The following is a 21212-nucleotide window of genomic DNA, read 5'->3' on the forward strand; positions in this document are numbered from 1 at the left end:
AGTTCACAATATCTCTTGGCTGGGGTTTAACAAATTATCTAATTATAACAGTGATTTAAACCATCAAAATAGAAGTAATGCCATCAATGTCTAAGTCAAAATTGTGGCATTTGACACCACTATTCTGTAGCAAAGAATGTATCTGGGGAAGAATTACACAATGAAAAAATTAACTGGGATAGCAAATTACTTACAAATTTCAAACATCTCATTGAGGTTCTTTGTATATTCAGTGGAAAAATAGATGCTCCTCCAGTGATGGTGAATTAGATGCTAGGGTAGATCGCTCCTTCCATCATTCACAGGAAGTTTCTGCTACATATATGTTCTTTCATCTAAAGTTAGGTGAGCTGAAGTAAACTTTTAGGTAGTAAAGTAATGCACAGACTGAAAAGAATTTGGCTTATTCCTGGGTTTTTTTGTAAGTTCCTGGGTAATTTGAGTTTGAATTCAGCCTGTGCTTCAGTTCCACCTGTTCACTAATGGAGGGTGTTGTTTTCCCTTTCTACACTGTGACAGGTGTTGTAAGGATCAACTGCAGCTCTTATAATGACAAGGTACCTAGAAAAACTACTCCGGCAAGTCCGGGAGAAGCATCAACGATCACTACCTTGCAAAAATTGGATAGATTTGCTGATGTGTTTGCAAATGCACTTCCTCCTGTATTTCCTTATCTGTTTCAGTGAAAGTTGTTCACTTTTATGAGAGACTTTGTACTGAGGGCTTGGGCAAAATGACACATTAGGTTGTTACTGGATGATCAAAACCCAATCTATAACAAGAATTCTACAAAAGCACATACAAGTTCACAAAAACTCTTTAAGAATATTAGGATATATTATTTGTAAAATAACTGTGCTATCTGTAACAGGTACATATAGGTGAAGAAGAAGGCCAGCCCAGAACAGATTTTGGCCCAAATGAAGTGTTCCACTGTTTCACAAAGGGAGAGAACTGAAGTGCAAAGATGTGACTTGTTCAAGTCACCTGGGAGATCCACAAGTCACTTGTTCAACCTCTGGGAGATCAAGAAAGAGAACCCAGATCTACTGAGCTGGTCTTTGTTGAGTGTTATAACCACAAAGCTCTCCTTCCTCCCCATCTTGTTGCTCACTCTAGTTTCTCTTTTGTTTCTTTTTAAATTTAGTCCTTTCCTCTCTTTTACAAGAAGTCCTTATTTAAAAGATGTGAGATGTAAAGAACTTTCTCCTCCCTGATTTACTTGTTCCCTTAACAAATCATATCTATACAATTAACTACTTAATCACATTCTATACTGTAAAAGTACCTTAAATCCCTTTTCTATGCTTTATACTGGTCTGTACTTCCTGCTTTGTTTTTAGGTTATAAACTAATGTGGTAATCTGAATCTTCCCAGTGCAGCTTTTCTTCTCAGACTAGTCAAAGAAAACCATATGTTAGTGCATGGGGAAATGGCAATTCTGCACAAGAGAAGCAATTCCTTAAAAATCACCTACACAGTGGAAACTCTTTTTGTTGCAGGACTTGCAATTGGTCATCTTTAATTCAACGAAGGTTGTGCACACAACTGACATGTAAAGAATACTAGATTCTTTCTTCAGTGTTTGGGGACCTGACTGTAATTCTTAGTCATACTGATGAATACTGAGTCACCCAAGGACCACTTCTTGCCAAACAAGGTATTACTCACATAGATGGTCCCCAGCATGACTGAGGACTAGAAATTTGTATCTAATGTGTTAATGACTAGGAACTAACCTAAGGGTCTGTTCTAAAAAACTCATTATGAAACTCCTATTTCAAAGGGCTTATGCCTTTTTAACTTTCCTTCAAGATGTCTGGGAGTCAATTGAAAACTTATACAGTCTTAAGAAAAATCCTCCTGGGTTATTCCTCAACAACTGCTGTCACAGGTGAATTCCAACATATATGACAACAGGTGATAAACAAAACAAATTTCTTGGTTTGTTTGGGCCTTTTTTTAAATTTGCTTTATGCTTGCAGTAAGCTGCTCCCACCAAACTGTTTTACTTCTCAAATCCAGTAGGTAAAAATATATCTTACAATGCTGAGAAAACTGAAGTGTAGATAAGGGTGAGCTTGAAGGAACATTTTTGAGAAGGAGAATAAAAGACTTCACTTCAGCAGAGCTCATTTCAGCACTGCAGCTACCACATTACTCAGTTCAAAGGAGAGTCATGTCAGTGGCACATGCTACAAGCTTTCACAACCATGTGAAATCATTCATGTGTGCTTCATTGCTTAAACTCCAGCCCAGAGTCTGTCCTTGTGAGCTGAAAAAATGGAAAAGATCACTGTAAGTCCATGACAATAGCTAGCTTATTTCTTTTGGAGCTGGTTGACATGGTCCCTACGGGAAGAAAAAGATGAGATAACATAGTCAAGAAGTCTTCCACTGTAAGAAACCAGCTACATACAATATAATTTGTTGTTGAAGCTTTGGTTGTGTACAGTGCCAGAGGGGTTACTGGTCCCCGTATAGAACCTCTTAAATCTTCTTCATTCCTCCCCCTTCCACTTCTCTCCCCTAGAAATATTCTGGTAACTGACACTATTTTGTTTCTCTGTTAGCAGAGCCAACCGACAAGCTGACAATTAGACTGAATAGAATGACTTTCTGTTTACTCTAGATAAACTAGCCAGTGCTAACAACAGGTGGCCACAGTACTTGCAGATGGGGAACACTGTCTGCTGGAGCACAATGTTGCAAAATCCATTGTTTCAAACTGCAGCCTAGGCAGGAGCTGGCACGGTCAAACTGGGATTAGGCAAACGTGAATGAACTCAGTCGCAGCAGGATATGAATGTTCACCTGTTCTTGTCACCGTGACACAAAGTAAGAATGGTTTTACCAGCTCAAACCTAAGTCCATGGAGCCCACTGCCCCCCCTCCAACAGTGGCAGCAAAGCATCACAAACCATCCGTCCTTTCTCCAGCAATGAGAAGTGCAGGGACTCTCTGAGCCAGAGGGACTGTGTTTGAATTTCAGTAAAGTGTCATTTGCAGGTAGAGGTAGTGCTATGTGTGTATAAATGCAAACTAAACAAATTTGGGATGCAAGGGGCCAAAAGGGCAAGCAATTGTGGTAAAAATCTGGAATCATCACATTTAGTTTCTCTCAGACAGCATCCAGATGCTACCTTAGATGTGCTGTTTCATAGAAATGCAGATGGTCAAGGTATCCAGAAAGAAAGCACTTATAGGACAGGCAGATTGAGTGTGGTGAAGATCTTATCTGTCCCATCTGGTCTCCTAAATTGCCTCAGCTAGGTATTTGTAGCACACTGGCATTGATGGCATTTGACTGCGATTTAGGGAATTCACAAGCTACTGTGCAGGTGTTTCAGGTTTGGCATTTTCCTGGCTCAGACACATCTCTTCTCCTGGCCACCTTAGATCCCACTAGTGCTAGGCACAGTTCAGCACTCACAAAGACCTGCCTCAGGTTGGGTCCCAGCAAATCCACAGAGCTGGGACTGACTAGAGTTCAGCTCCTGAACCTTTCCTTTGTCATCCCTCCTTTTTCTGACTGACGGTTGTATTATTTTGATATGGTTGTACTATTTTGCTGGTTGTATTATGAAGCACTTGCCATCGGTTCATACTTAGAGCAGCATGATTCTTTCCTCCCTAACACTTTGGTGACACTTGCATAGCTTGTCATGCCAATAAAGCCTCATTTTAACTGAGCTCGAATCACACTAACAAGATGTGGAGGAGGAAGTTAGCAGCTCCTATTACAATGAGTCTTTGGAAGGAAAGACAGAGGAAGAAATTCACTCTTCAAAATTATACATTACACTGATTACATGAAAACGTTAACTACTAGCTCTTGCATGTATACAACTGTGATCTTAATGATAAGTGTTACATGGGTAAAATTCAACATGGGCTAAAACAAAATTAGGTCTATGGAACAAGACAGAGGAAGAAATTCACTTCAAAATTATACATCACACTGATTGCATGAAAACATTAACTATGGAACAAGAATGAAAAAAGAAAAGTAGAAAACAGAGAAAGACTTCAAGCATTGACAAAGCCAGCTGTGGACCACCAGCCTTAAGGAGCACTTGACTTGCAATTCCAGTCTTTAGATAGCTTAAACTTGAAACCTACTCCTCTATGAAGACATGCCAGGGCTTGCAGCTGTACTAATTAAATACGTTAGGTGAAGGTTTCTGATATGATAATCAACAACAAAATGGCAGCTTTAGCATTTAAACCATCTTAATGAGGTGTTAGAACCGAAGCCCTTTGAGGTGAATGAGGAAAGTTTATACACGAAGCTATTGTTCCAGACTGTCTGGCTCTCCTCTTGAAACAACAGCACGGTGATTACCTTAACAGCCAGGTGGAAAAGAAGTTGAATTCCTGGGCTGTTTTTTTCTTTACAACCTTGAAGTTTTCAAATGCTAGGAAAAGTAAGTACAATGAGAAAAATTAACTGAGATTGAAGGTACCGGGAGAGGGAACAAAACTCCTTGAATCACCAATGCATGCAGATTTGGGTGTGCCTATGAGTTATTTGAAGCTTCAATCAATTTAGACACTGGGGGAGTAAAAGGACATTGTGTTTTTAATGGCTCATTACCTTGTTTATTTTTCTTTTTTCTTTTACTTTTTTTCCTCTGCCCAGCGAAACGCTTTCTTTTCGATCGCTCATCAGTGTGATCAATCAGCCTGTTTTTGCACCGGATTTCGAAGACAGAGGAGGCTGGTAGAAGTCCTGCGGGTTATTACTGCCCACGTAAAACTCCCCGAATTCCACTTCCTTACTAAGCCAGTCTTGTAAACAATTGCCAACAAACAAACAATTGAAGACATAAGTACATCACTTCATTACCCTCCAAGAAATATTAATTCCAAAGCCAAGTTAGGACCATTTAAATGAAGGAAGGCTGAGCAGGGGCCAATGGTACAGTCACACATGAAGGCACTGCTGTATGCAAGCATCAGCCAAGACACCGCGTATAACTTATTTTTCCACCAGCAGCACTGGAAGCAGGCTTATTTTCTCATGCAGCTCCCAATGCTACACACAGGGAAGGGTTCAGAGGAATACTCACTCTTATTTTGCTATGAGACCACCTCATCCTAGTCTGAAAGGTAAATGTCCAATCCCATGAAAGGTAAAGCTGCTGCCACTAGTCTCCAGGTGTTCTGCACCACTTTTGATTGTATCAATGTCAACATCTCCACCCAAAAATTTTTAACTCTAGCAAATTTGGGACCCCACCAGAAGTCCACAGAAGATTCTGATTAACTTCATTTGCAGGCTATAGAGAACCAACATTTGGCCTTATTTTAGTTGTGCAATCAATTTTATTGTACTATTAAGGCATTTTTTGCAGAATTTGCCATCAATCAAAACACAAACTACAATTATGGTCTATGGCTAGCCCTTGCAGAGAAATAAATGTTTTGATGTTAGATATAAATTTTGTTCAGCATTAATAAAACATATTTACTTGTGTACTTTGCCCAGACAGTGTGTAGATGTCATACCATGGAAAATCTTAAGGGTGTCTTCCAGAATAATTGCTCCCTTTAGGTGTGCTATTGTTTGTATGGGTTTGCTTGTTGTGTGCTTTTTTTAAAAGTAATTGACTGACCTAAAGCAAGCAGTTGAGTACCAAAAAAACCCAACAAAACAAAACAAAACAAACAAAAAACCCCCCCCAAAAATTAAATACCTAGAAATTAAAATTAAAATTAATCCCTAGAAAGGAAGAAAAGGTTTTATTTAGGCCACTGAAGACCTCCATGCAAGCAAGAAACCAGTCAATTAACAGGCTTAGCTGTGTACTTCAGAAATTGCTCTTGGAAAAAGTTTTGTTGAACCATTTGGTCCTTATGCTTAATATTTCAAAACCAGATCTCTGTACTCATATAGGGTGTAACTGAAGTAATCAAGATTGTACATAACTCTGTCAGATGCAGATGACTCTGTGAACTATTTTCATAGTGAACTTTCTCATCTGACCCTAATTCTAGATTTCTCTCTTTAGTCAGTCATTCTGCAAAACCCAACCCAAAACAGCAGTGCTGGGGCTAAATTCTTCAGAAGGGCCTCCAGGAGAGTTGAAGTATTGGTTCATTCCTGAAAGCAGCACAATTAATTTTCAGGCTCTGGTGAAAACACTAGTACTAATAACCAGAACTGCACAATTACTTGTATAGATTTGGTACTAATATAATCGTACTATGCCTGACTTGCTGGACAGAAGGTGGAGAGATTAGGCTTGTTATCTTTTTGTAAGCAGATATATTTAATATCAATGTGAAAAAATTGAAGAAATAATTGATGTAACATAGAGAGTGACTAGTTCTACAATTGCTAACGACAATTAAATCTCTTTGGTTGAGGAGAGAAGGCATTTCAAAAGCATTTTCCTGCCTAATTTTCATACTTGATAGGACCGGTAATTTGCCAGGCTGCAGCCACAGCCCTGCCAAGAAACAGAGTCTGAACACAAGAGTGCTGGTAAGAGACTCAACATTTCAAATCCACCTTTCCAAAGGAAAACTTCCAGCAACAGCTAGTAAAGGCTTCTGGGTGAGTAACTCCTTGAAGGACTTGTGGCTTGCAGGAAGGAGTGGGAAAATGGGGTATTATTGTCTGATCTTGGTAACATCTCTTGGGCCAGAAGTGCTGTAGCTCCCAAAGAAGTTGTGGACAGCAGCTTCCTCTGCTGCTAGGCAGGATCTCAGGGCTTCAGTCCCAGTTGTTGCTAACAGCAGTTGTTCCAGAAAAAGTATTTTCTGGAGAAAGTGTGCACATCTAAGGATGTGCTGCATCCCAACTATGAGGTTTGACAGGCCATTGGGAGGACAATATCCACTTCTCACATCTTCACTTCCTATCTCCTTCCTCCTTGTGGTTAATTTCCTACACCTCTAATGCAAAGAAAAACCCATCACAGCTAATCCAAGAAGACTCCAGAAGCTGAGTCTTGAGAAAATCAAAAGAAAGGAAAACCATTTCCTTCAACTTCACTGATTTTTTTTCCCCTAAATTTGCAGAGCATGGAAGAAAGATGTTTTTATTGTTTGTTTCAACGTGACAAAATATTCCCTCATTTTCCTCCCTATTACTGGGAGAAAATGAGTAGTTAGCTCATTACACTGACACCAGAGACAATATTTTTGGTCTACTGATTTAGAGATTCCATCTTGTCTTATTTACAAACATTTGCTTCTAAAAATGTCCAGCTGAGGCTGTAGCTACAGCCCTTTACATCACACATCTAGTTGGGGGAGTGTGAGACACCGGGTGTTCACAACTATCAGGCCTAAGACCTGAAGCAAAACTGTACCTGTTGCTATTCCCACTCACCTGTACATCCACTGGTTGAGGATGTTCTGTCAAGAGGAATTTGCCTATCTGGGGAGGACATGTATTTTAACGCCTTTATGGATGCCACTGTTGATGCTGTTAGAAGAGGTAGGAGCAGTGAGTAATTTTCATTCTGACAAAAAGCCCAAAATTGGGTAGTTAACCACCCAGTCACCACCAAAGGGAGCTGCTGGGGGTTGTTGGTGAGGCAAAGAGGGAGAACGTGGGAGTTTGTTCAGTTTTGACAAAGGTGGGCTAGAATTACCCCGGAAATCATGACTCAGATGTTTTCATGGCCCCAGCTTGCATTACTCCCAGGAAACTCTCTGATGCCGAAGTCACAGTTTAGTTACATCAGTGACTCACAAGTGTGAAAATTCATATTTTAGCACTTGACAATCAGAGGCAGCATTAAACCATTTAAAAATGAATGCTGATGAAAATTAAGGACTTGGGCTCTTCTGACCATGGGTATGCATTAGGATCCTAAATTGAGATGAATGGTTTAATTGTTCTCTGTCACTTATTTTGGTTAACAGTTCAGGGATAAAATGAGCTTATTGGTATAAGAAAGAATTGTTTAAACTTGACAGGAGAACCTACATTAATTTTCACTTTGCCTTACTTGCAAAGCATAAAAAGTGTACAACTAAAAGAGAAATCTTATCTGTGAACACTCCTGTACCCTGGACTGCCTTTCTTGAGCTAATAGAGAGCTCCTTAAATGATGCCAAAAATAACATTTTCTACCTCTTTTAGGAGAATCTTCTAAATTGTCAGCAGCCTTCTTTTATATTTCCATAGCATTCAACACAAATGAGGTGTGCCCTGATAGCCTTTCAGAATGAAATTGTAAAAATTATTTGTATTATCAGTTTTGCCAAACCTTGCAATTTTTATCTCTAGCTCTAGTATTAATTGATGATTTTAAAAGTTATCTGTTAGTACTGATTTTACAAGTCTTGTGATTAAATGGAGATTTTGGTCCTCTTTTGATCTTTTCAAGGAAATTACTCTTCTACCTTTTGCAAGGATAGCTAGAAAAGGTGAATGTGAAAGACTTAAAAAAACATGGGAAACACTCCTCTGAGGTTTGTAAATATGCGTGGAACATGTCTGCTTATGCATTTGCAAAATGTGATTTTTAACTGACTGTTCTCCTTTCTTGTGCATTTTTGAGGCAGTGGCTGAAGTCTTTGAACAACCATCAAAAATATTGTAACTGTTTCTTCAGTGGCTCTTTAGTGTGAGCTAAGTTAAAGGAATCATCATTAATGCAGAGTTATGGTTTACCTGGTGTCTTGAAATAGATAAAGCATGATCCATTAGACTCATGTTTTTGCCCCAAGGCACTAAGAGCTAACGCATTTTATTAACTGAGAGAGTGTAGCACAAAGTGGCATATGGCCTTTTAGCTGGGATGATTTATGGTGACATATTCCAAAGGAGCTAAGAGAGCTTCAGATTTCTCTGTGACTCTTGTAGCTTTTCTGAATCAGGCATAGGAAGCTGAATGGAATAAACCTGTGTATAATTTACATTGACAGAAGTGAGATGAATACTCAATAAAGATGGTGACATTGAATGAGAGCAGCAGACCTAGTTGTTCACTGCTGGAGTGAGTGGTGAAAAAAAGAACGAAAAATGCCTTTAAATTGGGGGCCATTTGCATTATTCCTTCCTAATGCTGCATGTCCCATTAGAGATTAAAATCTCTGTAGAAGCAAAACAATGGTATCCCATTCAGAGCCACCCAGCATTGTGTTTTGCTTTAGTTTTGGCAAGGCAAGATGCACTAAGATCAATGAGGAAGCAAGTTTAATGTTCAAGATCCTGCTTTACTGCCCTTACTTACTTGCCCTCACTTACTGAACTCAGCTTGCTTTCTAGTTTTCACCATGCTGTGTGGTGAATGACAAGCAACAAGGCAAACCAGCAGCTTAAAATAAGCTGCAGTCACACTGTCAAGGATGTAAAATGTCTTTTCCTTCTGGAGCTGCCCACCTGATGCACAGGGAGGCCTGGATAGCCCTTTCTTGAGACACAGGCCAGAGGGACCATGCCTGCTGCCAGTTACTTGGGAACCAGGGCAGTGAAGTCACCAAATGAGCATCCAAGTGTTGGGAGGGTGATCAAACAAAGGCCCCTTCATCAAAAGGGCTGTGAGGGAAGCAAGTGCTAAGGCTTTATCATGTGTGTTTGTTCAGTGGCACTGGTGGAGCAGCCTGACCCTGGTGCTGGCTCCCTGTCCCCCTGAACTGGCTGGGATGTGGGATAAGTGACTGGGACTAGGACAAGCCCTTTCCCCAAGAAATGCCCCTTCCTCTGGTGTTGCATCACACCAGAGAGATACCTCTCTGCTACCTATCCAAATCTCCTTGGAGCACAGGAAGATGATGAGCCACATGTCTCAGTAGATGGGGCAGAGAATCTTGTCCTGGACCCTTACTTTCCACTGGTCACTACAAGAGACACAAACCCTGGCCATAAGCTGGTCCACTCCTGCATTGCATGAATCTCAGCCTCAAATCCCACACAGGTCCTCTGTTTTTTTTACAGTGTGAGGCTTTGTGAAGTAAATTCAGTGCAAACAATGCTCAATGCTGAGCTGCAACCCTGCAAGGTACCAAAGACTGTGCAGTGCCTATAACAGGAATGTTATTGTTTCCACTGGAGTTGATGCTGTGAGCTCAAGAGAAGCAGGAGCTGTATTGGGAAGGGCCTGGCAGCCCATGGGTCCTTGAATTTACAGAAAGAGCATAAAAAAGCAATGGATCCAAGGTCCATTTTTTCAGGTTGGATAAAATGGGGTTCAGCTGGGGACAGCCAGGCAAGGCCCTCCTATGCAGAGGTTTCCAGGGCTGGGGTAGCAAGCCCTAAAGCCAAGGAGATTACAGTGGGACTTGCAATGACAGACTTTCTCAATACCTTGCAGTCTCACAAGACCCTGCATCCATCACAAAGCTGGTAGAAGATGATCCCACCCACATCTAATCCCACTCGTAATGACATATTGCCACCTTCATGCTGCAGTTTGCCACATATCACTGTTTTGGGGGCTGTGTTGCAAAGTAGATCAGTAAAATAATCCCAACTAAAAATATAACTGTTTGGTTTGTTTTTCTCCTGGATCCTAAAGCAGTGTGGCAACACAGCAGAGAACTTCAGCATATAGACATGAACAAGCTCTGGGAATCAGAAAGAAACAGAACTTTTAAAGATATTTGTGCCACCAAAAATGGTATATTGTGAAACAACAGCCAGGATCTACACAAAGGGTCTGTATTTTCATCTTTACAAATTTTCATAACAGGAAAGCCCTTGATGTCAGCTGTTATTGGCAATAATGAATGCTCTGTGCCAGACCTGCATGTGCCACTTCAGAAATGTATGCCTAAGAAGGGAAGTTCTTAATTTGATTATTCAAGCAGGCTTGAGACTGGTTTGCAGTCTCTTGCATCAAGATTCCAAACATCTCCTGTCAGATTATATATCCTCACTTATGCCCCATAGCTACTGCCAACAGGATCAGAAATGCTGTTTTTAATTAAAAATGTTATTTCTAAATACAGTTTGCAGTGTATATTCTTGGTGAGAAGTGCTCCTCACCTTGTGAACTTTCAGATTGCTGTACTGCAATCAAAATATTGCAAGCCTTACTCTGATGCCTTATCTACACAGGCTAAGGAAATGCATCTGGGTTCCTCTAAAAGGCTTTCCTGGTGTAGCTGTACTGTCTCTGAGTTGAAAAATCCATGCTGGCAAAAAGATAGAAAATAAAAAGGCAGAACTTCCAACCTTTTGCCATCATCGCTTATTTAATTTAATGTGGACGTCTACAATCCCAAAGGAACTCTCTTGCAAACATTATCTACACTTCATTTATCTTCTGTACTAGAAAACTGCCAGTCATACCCTGCACTCTCAACTCCTACAGAGCTTACAGGAGAAACCTAGTAGCAGATTAATTCATGGCCTCAAATGATGTTACTTGATCAGGATGGGCCATTGCTCCAGGTGCCAAAACCAAATTCATTCTTACTTTTCTGTAGTATTCAACACAAATGAGGTTTTCCCTGATAGCCTTTCAGAATGAAAATGTAAAAATTATTTGTATTATCAGTTTTGCCAAACCTTGCAATTCTGAACTCTTGCAAAGAGGATGTTTTGTAATGGAACTCTTTTGCTTATATAAGCTGAGTTTCCACTGAGGCTTTATTGTACACTTCTAGCAGTTAATGTTTTCAAGGGGAGACAAGCTCAGAGCCTTGACATGGGTTGTGGCTTTGACCTAATAACAACCAGCCTGGCTTTCCGTGGTCCTGCATCTTGTACAGTCACTTCTACCTGTCACACCTGTGGGTGTGAAATGCTACCACATGAGAGCAGTCCTGTCTTACACCCCCTTTTATTTACTTGTCATAGGAGTAAAAAACTGGTTTTGTTTCAGGACAATGGAAGTTCAGACCCAACGTGTTCTGGACTAAAACATGCAGGTGAAGGTACTTTGATGTACAGCCAGGTTCAAAGTACTGAAGTCCAACCAACCAAGGCTTTTCTCTATAAATTTCTCACCATTCTGCTACTAGTACAGTAATTCCCCAACAGAGAAGCCACATAAATAAAGTGTAAAATATGGTCACCACCACTTTTTCACAGGCACACATATTAGCTGAAGAATTAACTCACACTCTCTAATTTTGCGTATTGCCTTGGCAAGAAAGCTGCTACCAGGTTAAACCTGGGGTAATTCAGTCCATCTTCCCTCGCCTACCTTAGGGTGTGAACTCCCAAGTAAAACCTGCAGTAAGGGGTCTCTTAACCCTCTTGCTTTGTAATGAGCACAAAACCATTCCATGTAGTCAGCAGTCCTCTGACATCTTCCGCAGCGTACTGTGATGAGATGGGAAGGAAAGAGAAACCCTTTCACAACAGACTAGGAAAGGATCACAGAGCACTTCAGCTTACCACACTCATAAATTTCAGGGCACAAATCCTCATACGCCCTCGCAGTGCCTGTAACTGGTTTTGCAGTGTGACTGCTCACCCTCTACAACGGCTTAAGCTCAGATGTTCATCCACATTAATGCTGCAGCGAATATATTCCCGTATTGACAGGCGGTAAGGCAACAGAGGCAACACTAGCTAACTGTGCCTGAGAAGTCTAGCTGTCCTCTTCGGGGTTAGAGAAGAGCTGGTATGACAGAGGAAGGCAGGGATTATACACACAAGGCCTTAGAGAGCAAGCAAAACAGAAGTGCAACAGTGTTCTCATCCATAAGAAGCCAAATCATCATAATAAAAACTGGTTCACTGTTTGTGACTTTACTGCAACACTTGTCACATTTGATCATTTTCTTAAAGGCCACACTCTCGATTTTCTTCTTGAAGAAGCTGAAGGAGCAGCATTCATCTGAAGAACACAAAAAGTATCCCTGTGGTTGCAGGGCAAACCGTGAGAACACAACCCACAGCAGTTAAAAACCAGAAAGCAAATCAAAACAGCACATCTTTGCCTGAAAAGGCCATGCAGCATTACAATACTCTCATGACCCTGTGAGGCAAAACTTAGTGTCTTTTGAGCGCTTAGCACTGGCATTACATTGGTTCCTCTGCAATTTTGCTTAATGCTGTGAACTTGCCTATGAGCCTTAGTTCTGAGTGCATGTGCCACCAACAACATAGAATCCCTGACACTGTCAAACACCTTTTTGCTTTTCCACAATGCTGCTTTTCCTAGCTTATCCAGTCAGCTTGTAACTTGAAGCAGATGATAGGATGCTCACAACCACTGTAGACCTTTCCCAAGAGCAGGCTATCAGTTTGCATGAAAGCAAAAAAAGCAGAAGGACTCATCAAATTGTCACTGCATCTGTACAGAGCTTTAAAAAAAACCTGTTTTTTTTCTTTTTCTCTCCTTTTCTTTTATTTTTCATGGAGGTTTTCCCTGAAGCCTCAGCTCTCATGCACTGTTCAGCTGTTGCTGTGTTTCTGAGAGGGACCCTGTGGATTCCAGGGGTCCCTTTCTTGCTAAGCCTCTCTGATACTGCTAAAAAGAGAGAAAGGTTCCAAATGTTACAGCATGCTGCATTATTTCTCTTTTTCTCATCTCTCATGTGTTTTTAGTTATATGTGCATGTTGTTGATTTTTTTTTTTGAGACTGTTCTAAAAGCTTTTAACTTCTCAAGCTTTCAGTCAAGCGCAGAGCTGAACATTGTACAGACGCTCATTCTGACAGATCCCCAAGAAAAGGGACAGAGCCATTTGTAGCAAACAGGAACCCACGTGCGTGGGTATGCACACAGACACACACAGGGCTAGGGGAAGCTTTGCAGGAGGAAAGACTGCAGGATGGACCCACATACGCTTAATTTGGTTTTTTTTTGCAAACACACAATGCCTTTCCTGGAACTTTGGTTTCACATTTTGCCGCGTCTAATACTAGTGAAGTGACTAGAAGAAACCAGAATGGCAACCAACATGTTTGAGAAGAGAATATTTGGATTTCTATGCACATTTCACAAGGAATTAATCCACATGAATCCCAGCCCTCTTCTATGAGAATAGGCACTGCTGTCCATCAAATGGAGTGCGGTGTATGCTTATTGTAGTAGTATTGTACTTTTTTGCCAGCAGTCTGTCATTTCTTTTTCTTCCTGCTTTGCAGACAGCTAGTACTGAAATCTGCAATTCAGAAACTGTCCTAGATTCATCCACTGCTGCACTGTTAAATCACACATTTGATGGAAAGAGACAGTCTAAACATTCAGTTCAGTGATGAAGACTCAAACACAAGATCCAGCTGTTTTCACAAAGCACGTTTTGAGAGATGATATAGGCTTCAGACAAAGAAACACTCCAGCTCTCAGTGCCACAGTGATTAGAAACAATTTTAAGACATAACTTTTTAATTAATGAAGTGACCCAGAATTTTAAAATATGAAACTTGACTTGCAAGAACTAGTCAGTGTCTGCCCCTCTTCTGCAGTCCAAGGATGAACCACATGTACACATCTTCTTTTGCTGCTAGCAGTAGTTTATGGTCTCATCCAAACACCAGCTTTAATGGAGCACTCACACTCCTCACCATCTCAGAGAGATCTGGGCTACACTGCCTATCTCTTGGAAAATAAAGGAACACCATGAAAATTAACAACTCTGTAATCTTTTCTGGAGCTTTTTCCCCAAGTTGCTAATGTCTGTTTACCCTTTTCTCCTATTGTAATCAGCCACTGTTCTTCCTAAGTTATAGAAATATCACAGGTGTAGGGAAAACAAAGTGTTCATGCAGGCCATGCCACTACAACCCTTCTTTTACTGGGACAAAAGGTAGCACAACAAATTTCCAAATTAGAGCCTTAATTAACCACATACATATTTGATCTGGAATAATTCAGAGGGGGCATCCAATTAGCAGTTTAGAAATAGCAACAAACCTTTAATACTAAATAGGATTCTTTCCCCCTTTGAGCCAGTTTGGTAAGTCTCCCAATTGAAAAGTAGCTGAAACTCTTTTAAAAGCCCAGCCTGGCAAGAGAGGTCCAAATGGATGACACTGATTTGATCAACTCATTCATTAAGAGTGTTACTGCCAGCAGGGATATTGCAGCCTTGCCTGCCCTGAAAGAATTGATAGCCGAAACAGCTTTGAGGAAGACACCAATTAATCTACCACTCATCTTCCTATGGAGTAAGAAACCCCAGGTCCCCACTTCTGATTTGATTCCCAGTTTTCCTCTGACTTTCTCTACTGAGTAGCTTTTAAGTTTCCATTTGAGCACCAGCTGTAGGACCAGCCTGCTCAATAAACTGGCTCATGCAGCAGTCTTCCAACACTGCCACAGCAGAGGTGAGTCCAGAGGAGTCTGACCCTGCCTGACAGTGAACCCCAGGAGCACTCAGTGCCTTAATAAATAATGCAGGACAAGTATAGAGAAGGCATGAGACGTGGGAAATGTGATATCTCAGTTCTGAAACCCAGGTGGACCAAGTCGGCAGTCTTGGATAGAAACAGAATAAGTGTGAGAAATCACTCATCCTTAATAAATACTAGTTTCATAGGCCTTGCTGGTTGTGAGAAGCATTCAGCTTCAGCAAGTCATTGAAAACAAAATGTGCATTTTTTCACTTCAGAGGATTTAGGATTTGATTAAGTACAAAGAGAGGGAGCTCAGTGAGTAAAAGGACGAGACTCTCACTTCAGGGAATTCAGGTCGAGCCCTCTGTGAAATGAGTTCACATCTCAGCTCAGCATCTCCAGCAGATACTAACTCACATCACAAAACCACTGTAAAGTATTTGGCACAGTATGGCACGTCTGAGGATTTCTGCTCAGAAAGGGTGGAGGAAAAGAGGAAGATTAGCCTGCACTGGTGCAGGACTATCATTCCTTAGATGAAGAAATGAAGAAAGCAAGCCTGGAGAGGACTGGACAGGAAGGTCTGGATTATCTTTAACCTGGAATCAGATCTGTCAAGTGGAGACCATTTGAGTTTTATTTTAGAATTGAAGTAAAATCCTTTCCCTCCTCTCTGGAGATGGCAGTACTGAAGAGAAGGACTGAGGTACCTTGTGCTGGAACGTCTTTCAGAAGGGAGGAGAGAAGGTCTACACACAAGGAAAAACAACTCAATGTGGATGAATCAGTGGCCACACTGATGTGTTGCAGGCTGTGTCCGACTAGCCTCTGGCCAGTCATGTGCAGGTCTTCCTGCCACAGTGTGTCTCAGAGACTGCTCTGAAGCTACCACATGAGCTCCCCAGGGCTCATAAAGCTTAGTGTACCATGGTGAAGCCACAGCCACATGCAGTACTTAAAAAAGCAAAGGCTATCAACAAAACCCATGAAGTGAGTATACCTAAATTAAAATTTATAAATTATGTAATTCTTTCATTCTCAGAAAGAATTAAAGCATAGTAAAAAGAGGCCACTGTCTTAGTGAGAACATTCTCCTAACTTCCTTCAGCATCTCTGTATAGATTAATTCCAAATGTACTCACAGGGGCACTAGGCAAACTTAGTTCTTCCCTTTTTCTCTCAAAGCCAATTTCCTCTCTCTGAACCTACAGGAAAATAAGCAAACATCCATTTCTGTTCATTCAGGATGATCTTTGTGAAACTTTATACTTTGGTTACCTGCAGAGCTTGATATATCATCTTAAGCTTTGCTGATTAACACATCTCAGTGAATTCTTCTTTTGAGGACATAAAGCACAAGGATGTGCTCCTTGAAGAAAAAAACAATTCATATTTGGGAGTCTCTGAGCTCCTGAACCTTATACCTTTAGCTGCACATGCTGCGCTGACATTTTGCAGTTGTGAACATGATTCCATTCCAGCTGTGAGAACGAGCAGATGCCCTCTAGTGGTGCATTTATTTCAAATTTCTGCTGCTTTGCCCTGAAGGTGTTTCCACATGGAACTCCACGTACCTTCCTCCTCAGTGCTCTGCAGAAGGGAGCCAAAACACAGAGCAGCCAGAAGAGAGAGAAGATAGCATGTATAACCTCAATTCTGTGTAAAGCCAGGCTGTGGCAGGACATTGAATCACAGCCCTGTTCCAGACTTGCTGACCTTTCCAATCAGTGGGCCTCCTGATAGAAAAAGCGCTTCCAACTTGACCAAATGTGATATCACTTCCAGGTCTCAGAAAAATATGCATTTTCCTGTCAATCTTGACAAGCATTAATCCTCTTTGACTACTCTTTCCCTTCCAACATTGACCACTATCCCCAGACAGGGGAGCCCCATAAGAAGCAGTCTCCAAAAATCAGCTGCCAAAATGAGCTGGCTTTGCCAAGAATTGCGAACAAGCCATTCTGCTCTGTGAAAAAGACAGGTTTGCAGGAATCTTCAGACAATACCAACCAGACAAAACACCTTTAATGAAAAGGTTGGCAACTTGACAGAAAATTTTCAACAGGTCCTTGTTAGAGGTCAGCCCCTGGGTGGGATTGTCTGTCCCTGGTTTTCTGTAGATCAGCTGGAAAATGGTATAAGCAAAGCAATGCACTGATCCACTCCAAGCAGTACAGAGCAGACTGCAGTTTAAAGTATTTACAGTTCTAGCTGCAAAAGCATATAGATACCAATCTGATACATTCATCCAGTGTTTAACTTGTTACCACTTCATGATAGTGGACAAAATGCCAAAAACCTCACCCACCTTCACCTACTGTAGGGAGGTGCCACTTACCAGGACATGTTCAGCAAGCAGCTTTTCCCTCCCTTACAGGGAAACTGCTCTAGACTCTAGGAACATCTTAATTACTAGTTTTAGGAATCATGGTCAAAACCCAAGGACAAAACCAGCAGTCATTTTGTGGCTGTTTCTGATCCTGTCTTGTCTATCCCAGCCATAGTGAGATGTTTCCTTGCAAGTATAGCAGTAGCAATTAAAGAAGTTACTGAGGACAGAGGATCTTCAAATGAACCTGATTCTGCTGGCACTGTGAAACAGGAGTGCTGGTGCATTTGCCTGTTCAAATTCAGTGTTTTAAGGAAGAGATGGGGGGGTGATGCTTGAACTGTTTCAGCAGGTAGTCTTGCAAGAGGACTCTTAGCTATAGTGTTAGACTATAAACCTTATCAGTTCTTGGAAGATACTGCTAGGTTGGCAGTTTATGTTACATTTTTAGCTGAGATTGTTGTTCCCAACATATTTGAAAGAGGTAGACACTGTACTTTTTTTTTTTTTTTTTTTTTTTTTTGCCCCAGAGCACAATCATTTTTGGAGCACTTACAGTAAATGTAAAGAGAGACAATAACATTTGAGTCCTGGAATGAGGATCAATGGTCTGTCCAGCCTGGTACATTGTTACATTATCAGTCAATCAGCCAAGCTATTTAAACTAGGAATGTAAAATGTTTTCTAGATAAACCCTAAGGATTTGTGCAGCACCTTGCACAATGACTGGGGCCACTGGAGTTAGCTAACTATGAATAAGAATTATGGCAGAAGGAAGCAGTCACTAAGCTGTGAGTGAGGTAATATAAATGCCCAGAGTGCACCTCTGAGGAGTTTTCTGGCAGGGTGGGGCTGTGAGATCAAAAGAAAGTTTACAAATACATTGCAAATGATGTTTTCATTGAAAACATCATCTGAGTCTAGAGAGACCTGAAGAAATTATGTGCTCCTTATAACCTTAAATCTTAAATTCCATGTCCTTCACAATTTGCCTGGAGCATGCCAATAGAAGATGGATAATATGGGGAGAGAGGGGAACCTACATGGATTTAAGAGTTCCTCTATGCTTTTCAAGGAATGAATCATTACTGATGACCAACACATGGAGGGGGGTGGCCAGGGGCCCCTGAGGTCGTCTGACACTCAAGGAACAGCATTATGAAAGCAGACATCTTATAAATAATTATTAAAAAAATCTGTTCCATTCTTTTGCACTGACCCCAGATGGGCAATCCAGCCCCTTAAAGATGGTCTTTCTCTCTGCTCAGTCAAAAATGGTATGAAAATGAAGCATTTGACAAAGAAACTGTGAGCTTTTGCAAAATACATTTTTCAAGCCCATCCCAAAGTAGCTGCCTGACAAAGTCTTTGTGTATCTAAGCTTCCAGCCACTTGCCAGTAATTATTATCATACAGAATGGCCATTATCTCTTCTTTTATATTTTGACCTTTAAAACGACTTCTGAAATAACTGAGTTTTGAGAACGGAGCAAAAGGGAAAATCACACAGTGCTAATTACAGCAGGACAAAAAGCTTTGCTGTTAACAGACTTTTAATGTTAGTTGTGACTCCTACCAAAGAGGTTCTGCTGGTCTACACCTAATAGGAAGATTCAACTTCTAGTGTTTTGTGTATTATTTCCAAAAAATGTTCAGTTGCACTGCCAAAAAGAGACATCAAGGCTATGCATTATGCAAAGGTAGGTATTATCTCAAGAAAAATGGATGCCCTCTTAGTTTATGTGTTTGTTAAAAGTACCTACAACACTGTTTTATTTTGGTTCTTTGCTTATTTTTATAAAGGTGCTTTTGCCTGTAAATCCTTTTTCTCTTCTGCATCCCTCACCAGACTTTCTCCAGCTACCTCTTGTACACCTTTTGTTCTCTCTGGATGTACCAGCCTCACTGCATGGAATTGAATCCAGGCCAAGAAATTCTTGCCTCTTCCTGAGTCCCATGCTACTACTCGTGGGACAGTGCTGCATGGCCTCTACCAATTAAAAATACAGGATTTGCAACCACAGTATGCCCCATCTCAAAGCACAAATGCAGCACTGTTTGGCTCTAGCTCCAGGGAACCAGTCTGCAGAAAAGTGGCTTAGGGGACCCAAGCCAGGGCTGGTTAATTACAAACAGGACTTTCCCCTGCTTCAGAATAGTCTCTTGGGCTTTGAGATGACAGACGATGCTAAACTTGCTGAAATGCAGACCACTTATTTTAAGCAATTCCTTTTCTTTTGACCCCACTGGATATAGCAACAAGCAAAATGCAGTGATATGCAGAGATAGCTGTGCTGCATTAAAACATGTTAACTCAGTAGCTGTGTAAGCACAGCAGCATGCAGCTCAGTGCAGGGCTAATTTGCCCTGCTGCTTGTTTAACGCCAGCTTGTATAATTCCACAGTGATTTGCAGTAGCCATACCCAATTTCCACATCAGTTGCAGCTGGGTATAGTATTCTCGCCTGTAATTGAGTTACATACCCTCCTTGTGCACTTGCAGCTTTAATGGCTCTGATCTAGGAAAATGGCTCAGGCTGGATGGGGAAGGGGGTTAAAATTTCTGTTCTTAAACCTGGTTTTATGTCTACGACCTGTCTATAAGTGAAAGATAAATTGTTGATATGAATCTAATTAGCATGTAAAAGTGTTGCATGTCAGTTAATAAAGGGAAGGCCTGTATTTAATTCTGTGCCAGTGTGGATGTATCTGCAGTATCCAGCCCTGAGACCAGAGGGGCTCAGTTCTGCACAGCGCTGTGTACCACTCCCACATGCGATCAGCAGAAGTCAGGGCACACAGCACACATTGAGTGTTTCTTCCTCTGGCTTTGGTAGCAATTAAAGCCTCTTAAGGAATCACTTCGTTAAATCCTCCTTGCATTACTCGCACAAAAAAACCCCATTCTCGTGTCTTCAGCATCCATATCCTCACTCCTGTGTGTAGTTTCTCAAAATTCCTCAGACAAGAAGGAGCCATAAATATTGTGCTTTAAGTTACACAGTGAAGGTAAAACAAAGTAGTTCTGTCCATCAGACATAGTACTGGGAAAGGCTGTACCCCTCAGCAGGCAAGTCTGCTGTTTACAGCATTGCTCTTACTGCACCCAGCTGGAGGAATAGAAAAGGCTGGGAGGGAAGGGCAATACCTCCTAAAGGGAATGGTCACCACAAAAATAATTAAGAAGTGCAAACTGACTGAGATGGGAAAGTCAAAACCAGGCAGCATTCAGCAGGGCAGAGCCGCCACAGAGCCCCATCAAGCGACTCACACAACCACATGTCAGAGCCAGAGGCAACTCCATGGCCCCCAACACAACCGACTGCCTCAGGACTCATACAAGGAGCCAGATGCTCTGTCTGGGAATCAGTGTTCCACAGGTCGACATCAAGATCCCAGAACTGTCATTTTGAGAAGAGGAAGAGCAAGTACAACATGGTGACATAAAACAAAGGCTGAACTGGACTGTATTTGGGGTTGTTTTGTTGGTTTTTAGTGCACCGAGTTATAAATAAAATACTTATTTCTGACATACTTTTGCTTTGCTGCATGACTGGCTTTGCTTATAAAAAGAAAAGTTCTATGTCCTCTTTATAAATATTAAGGATGGGCCCCAATTACATTTTTCCCAGCACTACTGCCTCAGGCTTGGGAACCCAAGGACACCAGCCCCACATGATC

General features: G+C 41.3%; 1 long non-coding RNA gene across 1 annotated transcript in view; it reads right to left on the bottom strand.

Annotated features, from left to right (window-relative positions):
• The window catches only part of LOC146441185 (uncharacterized), a 33318-nt gene that overhangs the window by 11890 nt on the left and 216 nt on the right, over positions 1 to 21212 (bottom strand). The window lies entirely within an intron of this gene.

The sequence above is a fragment of the Lichenostomus cassidix genome, chromosome 2, assembly GCF_008360975.1.
Source record: "Lichenostomus cassidix isolate B80296 chromosome 2, HeHo_3.0, whole genome shotgun sequence".
NCBI classification, from domain to species: Eukaryota; Metazoa; Chordata; class Aves; order Passeriformes; family Meliphagidae; genus Lichenostomus; species Lichenostomus cassidix.